This window comes from Lolium rigidum, chromosome 6 (genome assembly GCF_022539505.1).
Source record: "Lolium rigidum isolate FL_2022 chromosome 6, APGP_CSIRO_Lrig_0.1, whole genome shotgun sequence".
Taxonomy (NCBI): domain Eukaryota; kingdom Viridiplantae; phylum Streptophyta; class Magnoliopsida; order Poales; family Poaceae; genus Lolium; species Lolium rigidum.
Window position 1 is genome coordinate 23137571 of NC_061513.1, and position 4884 is coordinate 23142454.

At 41.2% G+C, this 4884-nt stretch overlaps 1 pseudogene; it reads left to right on the forward strand.

Moving 5' to 3' along the window:
- The first annotated feature begins 284 nt into the window (after positions 1–284).
- Positions 285–4198, forward strand: LOC124668636 (annotated as a pseudogene).
- Positions 4199–4884: the final 686 nt, after the last annotated feature.

A 4884-nucleotide genomic window follows, 5' to 3' on the forward strand; every position in this document is an offset into this window, starting at 1 on the left:
GAAACCCATAACTCTCTAGTCGCTTCATATCATTCTTTTTCCAACGTAGGCAACTATTACGTCAAGCATGAACTGTTCAGTCTCAAATCTCGATCGGCGGCTAACTAACTGCAATCGGACGTACGTCCAAGCACAATTCTGTGAGTGTGATGTTGATAGGAGTAACTCGGTGTTGCATTGTTCTTTTATAAACATCCCCTAGGATCTTCTTCCCAACGTGAGTCGATCGCCATGGTTATCTTCACCCTCCTCCTCCTGCTTCTCCTCCCCTTCGTTGCTGCCCAATGGCCAGTGTGTGGCAATAGCGGCAACTACACATCAAACAGCACCTACCTAGCCAACCTCGGTCTCCTCTCGGCCACCCTCCCCAAAAAGGCTGTGTCCGAAGCCACCCAGCTCTTCGCCACCGACACCGTAGGCCATGCTCCGGATACCGTCTTCGCCCTGACGCTCTGCTACGGGAACACCACTGCCGAAGTCTGCGAGGGCTGTGTCGTTACCGCCTTCCAGGATGGGCAGCAGCTCTGTGCGTACAATAAGGATGCCACCTTTTACTACGATGAATGCATGCTCAGGTACTCCAACCAGAATTTTCTCAGCAACACTGCCGGCGATCAGAAATGGGCCATGCTCAGCAACTCTCAGAACTTCCCGACAAGTGCCTACTCCTTCAGGCTCTTCTTGTTCACACTTCTGAATAGCACGGGCCAGTCGGCCGCCAACAGCTCGACGAGGTTCAAGACCTCGCGCTTAGATGTCAGCTCCTTCCCGACGTTGTACAGCCTTATGGAGTGCATGCCCCACCTGACCGCCGAGAACTGCACGGCCTGTTTTCAGGTCGTGTCACAGCTGACGTTCCAGTACCTCGATGGACCGCGAGGTGGTCGAGTCCTCGGGACATGGTGTAACATGAGGTACGAGATTTACCCATTCTTCCGAGGGGAACCTGTGCTGCGTATCATCAACTTGGCCCCTGAAGTTCCGGCAATCAACAACACTACAGCAGAGTCTACGCCAGTTGCCATGTTTGGCTCGCTGTCAGTGCCACCACTTGCGGTGCCACCTCCAGACCCGTTGGTGCAAACGACTGTCGAGCAGCATGGTATGTAAAGTTCTCATCCTTCACACGGCACTTCATATCACGTAAGGAATTCTTTTTCATGGCTGATCCTACACATAGGTAATCTCCCGCTTACTAGGAAAACCAGCACCTAGATAACTTTTAATTAATATATGATAATTAGCTTGTTAAGTTTAACACGTAGTAGGATCTTTGGATTAGTAGACCTGAGCTCAGAACTAGATGAATAAAATTTATAAGTATAAGAAATAAATTAAGTCAATCAAAAAGAGAAGAATGTTCAAGGCAAGAGGAAATTTTAATACTCAACAGGTGAAAGAAATATGACGTTCAAAGGTTAAATAAAATTGGTGAAGTTTCCTTGTCAAATAGGGCCAAGGGACCAATGCTCAACAGGTGATGTTTGGTCGAGTGAGATGATCCTCAACCAATAACTGATCTCTAATTGTCTCTAATTTATATATGAGAACTATACATTTTTTGTTCCTTAGGACGCAAATCAAACAAGAGGGTGCTGTGGATTATTGCAGTGGCCGGTCCATTATTGTCAGTACTTATCTGCTCTATCTGTTCCGTCCTGTGGTTGAGAAGGTGGCGAAAAGGTGTTGTTATCGCGATTCAGTCACAACAAGGTTAGAAAAACTACCACATATTTCAGTACTCAGCCTTCAGTTTGGAGAGCAAAACTAACGGTGTATATTTGTGTGCCCTCTCAATTTAGGGAGGGTAAACTTACAGGACCAATCTGTCACAAATAGGCCGGAAGAAGACGAACTGGTTTGGAGATTGGAAGATAATAGTTCAGAATTCACTCTCTTTGACTTCGCTGAGATATTGCAGGCTACACAAAACTTCTCCAAGGAAAACATGCTTGGGAGAGGTGGTTTTGGCCCTGTCTACAAGGTAAGTGCTACAGACCAAAAGGATAACTAGATGAATTGTCTGAAATAGATTCACATCTTCCAAAAAAATAGATTCACATCTTTCCTTTTTTTTGCTCTGTTTGTAAATATTCTGGTTTTTCTTATATAATGAAAATTGCTGCACAGTAGGGATTTTTCCCTACTGTTTTTGCTCAAAAAAAAAAAATAGATTCACATCTTCCAAAAACTATAACGATTAGCTTAAATAAATCTTTGGTTTATCTGGTAATAACAAATGCATTCACGCGTGCATGCCAAAAACACATTTATATATGTACCCTAGCGCTATAATTATGGTAGCCTAATCTCTCAGTAATTTTCCTATGTGTGTTTAGTTTTTAAGCTACCTTGGAATATTATTTATATAAGTTCCAAAAATTGTATCACTATGAAATATGGAACCTTAATTCAAAAATAATAAAAAATCAGGAAACTCTTCACAAACTCGTTTATTTTGTCCTATTGGAAAACAGAGTGAAATTCATAAGGAAATATATGCAATGCAGTGAAATGGAATATTAAGTTCCAATACAATAAAATGGAAGTTATCATGTCATTTATCTTGTGCTAGCAACCTATGGCCAAAAGACGAAGTTGCACTCTTTCGGTTATATTATCGATTTTACAGACTAAAAAAAAGATACAACATCAACTTGATAAACATATACGTAGCTATAAACTCAGCTATATAAATTTATCTCAACGGAACAGGATTAGCATAAGCAACATCATATGGAGCCTTAAACTAGAAAGAAACAAAATCAGGAAACTCTCCATAAACTTGTTATTTTGTCCTATTGGAAAATAGAGTAAAATATAGAAGGAAATATAGGCAATGCAGTAAAATGGATACTAGGGCTGCATCTTGGATATGTGATGTTGGAAATAATTGAAGTACTCCGTATTTTCTCCCATGGATAGCATGCAAAACCCTCTTTTCCTGTCTTTTTGATACTACAAAATAATGCCTGGAGATTTTTTTTTTGTACATACTTCCAGGGCCAATTACCAGGTGGAATGGAGATTGCAGTTAAAAGGCTTGCCTCACATTCAGGACAAGGTTTCACGGAGTTCAAAAATGAAGTTGAACTTATTGCAAAACTACAACACAATAATCTGGTCAAGCTGATGGGATGTTGCATTCAGGGAGAGGAAAAACTTTTGGTGTACGAATATTTGCGAAATAAAAGCTTGGACTTCTTTATATTTGGTATGCATAATGTTTTTTAACAAAATTTATATTGCATTTTTTCATACTAAAAATGCGCTCTCTAATATGCAGATAAAAACAGAACAGCTTTGGTTGATTGGACTAAAAGACGTGTGATAATCGAAGGGATAGCCCAAGGTCTTCTGTATCTCCACAAACACTCTCGGCTGCGCATTATACACAGAGACCTTAAGGCCAGCAACATTCTGTTGGACCAGGATATGAATCCTAAAATTTCTGATTTTGGCCTAGCAAAAAATTTCAGCTCTAATGATACTTAAGGAAGCACAAAGAGGGTAGTGGGAACATAGTAAGCATATCTTTCAAATTAATAAATCACCCCATAGCTACTGCCTACAATACTATTTATTAGTTGATCAATCAAATTGTAAGTTTTGATATAATATTTTCCGTGTGCTTCCCTCATTTCAGCGGTTACATGTCTCCGGAGTATGCATCTGAAGGCATTTACTCAATCAAATCTGACGTGTTCAGCTTCGGTGTGTTACTTCTTGAGATCCTTAGCGGAAAAAGGAATTCTGGTTTTCATCAATATGGAGACTTCCTTAACCTCCTTGGATACGTGAGCATCTTCCTAACTCACACACATGAGTGTATTATTCTGTAGACTGAAGTGATTTTTTTTTCATGGAGATACATTCCTGCTTTTTTTAGTCATGGCAGGTCTGGGAAGGAGGAAGCTGGCTTGAGCTTATAGAATCATCAATTGCCAATGAGGTCCATACATCAGAGGCTAGGAGGTACATTAACATCGCACTAATGTGCGTCCAAGAGAGTGCAGATGATCGACCAACCATGTCAGACGTTGTTTCAATGTTAAACAGCGAGAGTGTTACTCTTCCAGAGCCTAATACCCCAGCGTTCTTTAACCTAAGGTTATCAAAGGTACACGAATCATTTAGTGTGGTTGTTCCCTGCAGTTTTAATGATGTAACGATCACTGCAGAGCAAGATGGCAGATAGTTGATCACTTTGTTTCAGTTGTTACTGAAATAACTAGCAATGAGACTCGTGTGAGTTGTACAATAATCAAAACAAGACTCAACAAGTTTTAACTACTGTATCGTACCTAATATTTCTTCACTTGTTCAAGCCTAAATAAGCCAAACAAAGGCAGACATACCAAATGAAGTAGTTGAGAGGCACTTACTTAAGCAGCTGAAACAATTAGCAGTAACCACGGGTCCATTCATTCTGCTATGAGTAATGTTGCTTGAGAGACAAGTAGTCGATGGAACTATCCAGATACACGATCTTAGGTGCCGACTCCCGGCCATAGTAGGAACGACCTATAGCATAACCAAATTAGCTACATTTTAATAGTAACCCTTAAGTTGTAGAGGAAAAAGGCATAAGTTAGCTAGCAAGAGAAGCTTACCGATATCATATGGTTGGGCCAGAGGGCAACCAACGAATGGTTTTGACCGATTGTGATACGCCCCCTGAAAATCGGCAAAGAATAGCTTTGGGCTGATGTGCTTACGGCCACACCGCATACGCGAAACGTGATACCCAAGATCATGTTTCGCGTATTTCTGTAGAAGCTGCTCGATCCTTTTTTGGGCAAAGCTCTGGTGGTGAGCGTAGGCTTCCCTCTTCACCTGCAACACTTATTGAAATCGCCGGAGTGCACAAGAGATGCGACGCAC